The 1,497-nt window shown below is 46.6% G+C and overlaps 8 non-coding genes across 8 annotated transcripts; all 8 read left to right on the top strand.

The window, feature by feature from the left end:
• Window positions 1-160: 160 nt before the first annotated feature.
• Window positions 161-232, top strand: Pmar_PMAR021647. Its single transcript has one exon. It is a non-coding gene; the product is annotated as a tRNA-Thr (tRNA).
• Window positions 233-334: 102 nt separating this feature from the next.
• On the top strand, window positions 335-406 carry Pmar_PMAR021646. The gene has a single exon. It is a non-coding gene; the product is annotated as a tRNA-Thr (tRNA).
• A 102-nt stretch (window positions 407-508) lies between these two features.
• Pmar_PMAR021645 lies at window positions 509-580 on the top strand. Its single transcript has one exon. It is a non-coding gene; the product is annotated as a tRNA-Thr (tRNA).
• A 102-nt stretch (window positions 581-682) lies between these two features.
• On the top strand, window positions 683-754 carry Pmar_PMAR021644. Its single transcript has one exon. It is a non-coding gene; the product is annotated as a tRNA-Thr (tRNA).
• Window positions 755-856: 102 nt separating this feature from the next.
• Window positions 857-928, top strand: Pmar_PMAR021643. Its single transcript has one exon. It is a non-coding gene; the product is annotated as a tRNA-Thr (tRNA).
• A 101-nt stretch (window positions 929-1,029) lies between these two features.
• Window positions 1,030-1,101, top strand: Pmar_PMAR021642. The gene has a single exon. It is a non-coding gene; the product is annotated as a tRNA-Thr (tRNA).
• Window positions 1,102-1,203: 102 nt separating this feature from the next.
• Window positions 1,204-1,275, top strand: Pmar_PMAR021641. The gene has a single exon. It is a non-coding gene; the product is annotated as a tRNA-Thr (tRNA).
• A 102-nt stretch (window positions 1,276-1,377) lies between these two features.
• Window positions 1,378-1,449, top strand: Pmar_PMAR021640. The gene has a single exon. It is a non-coding gene; the product is annotated as a tRNA-Thr (tRNA).
• The last annotated feature ends 48 nt before the right edge of the window (window positions 1,450-1,497 follow it).

Genomic DNA, 1,497 nt, shown 5'->3' with positions numbered 1-1,497 from the left:
GTGGTAGAGCGTCTGCTTCGTAAGCAGAAGGTCGTCAGTTCAATCCTGGCAAGTGGCTTTCAGCAGCATTAGGCTCTAGTCGGGTATGAGGAGCAGGAGCAGGTTTGCTCACTCCGCAAAGGATACAGGAAGATTATTGATTTATGTAGTTATCTTGTGCGGCACTTTAGCTTAGTGGCAGAGCGTCTGCTTTGTAAGCAGAAGGTCGTCAGTTCGATCCTGGCAAGTGGCTTATAACACCATAAATATCTGGTCTGGTACGAGAAGCAGGAGTAGGATGGCCCATTCTGTGAACGGGACAGGAAAATCATTGATTCATATACTTAATCTGTGCGCCACTTTAGTTTAGTGGTAAAGCGTCTGCTTCGTAAGCAGAAGGTCGTCAGTTCAATCCTGGCAAGTGGCCTACAGCAGCATTAGGCTCTAGTCGGGTATGAGGAGCAGGAGCAGGTTTGCTCACTCCGCAAAGGATACAGGAAGATTATTGATTTATGCAGTTATTTGGTGTGTCACTTTAGCTTAGTGGCAGAGCGTCTGCTTTGTAAGCAGAAGATCGTCAGTTCGATCCTGGCAAGTGGCTTATAACACCATAAATATCTGGTCTGGTACGAGAAGCAGGAGCAGGTTTGCTCACTCCGCAAAGGATACAGGAAGATTATTGATTTATGCAGTTATTTGGAGTGTCACTTTAGCTTAGTGGTAGAGCGTCTGCTTCGTAAGCAGAAGGCCGTCAGTTCAATCCTGGCAAGTGGCTTACAGCAGCATTAGGCTCTAGTCGGGTATGAGGAGCAGGAGCAGGTTTGCTCACTCCGCAAAGGATACAGAAAGATTATTGATTTATGTACTTATTCTCTGCGTCACTTTAGCTTAGTGGCAGAGCGTCGGCTCTGTGAGCAGATGGTCGTCAGTCCAATCCTGACAAGTGGCTTATAGCACCATAAATTTCTGGTCTGGTACGAGAAGCAGGAGCAGGACGGCCCATTCTGTGAAGGGGCAGGAAAATTATTGATTCATATAGTTAGTGTGTGTGCCACTTTAGCTTAGTGGCAGAGCGTCTGCTTTGTAAGCAGAAGGTCGTCAGTTCGATCCTGGCAAGTGGCTTATAACACCATAAATATCTGATCTGGTACGAGAAGCAGGAGCAGGTTTGCTCACTCCGCAAAGGATACAGAAAGATTAATAATTTATGTACTCATTCTATGTGCCACTTTAGCTTAGTGGCAGAGCGTCTGCTTTGTAAGCAGAAGGTCGTCAGTTCGATCCTGGCAAGTGGCTTATAACACCATAAATATCTGGTCTGGTACGAGAAGCAGGAGCAGGTTTGCTCACTCCGCAAAGGATACAGAAAGATTATCGATTTATGTACTTATTCTGCGCGCCACTTTAGCTTAGTGGCAGAGCGTCTGCTTTGTAAGCAGAAGGTCGTCAGTTCAATCCTGGCAAGTGGCTTACAGCAGCATTAGGCTCTAGTCGGGTATGAGGAGCAGGAGCAGGTTT

The sequence above is a fragment of the Perkinsus marinus genome (genome assembly GCF_000006405.1).
Source record: "Perkinsus marinus ATCC 50983 genomic scaffold scf_1104296941462, whole genome shotgun sequence".
Lineage (NCBI taxonomy): Eukaryota > Perkinsozoa > Perkinsida > Perkinsidae > Perkinsus > Perkinsus marinus.
Note: the sequence above shows the minus strand (reverse complement) of the source record. Positions and strands in the feature narration are given on the sequence as shown.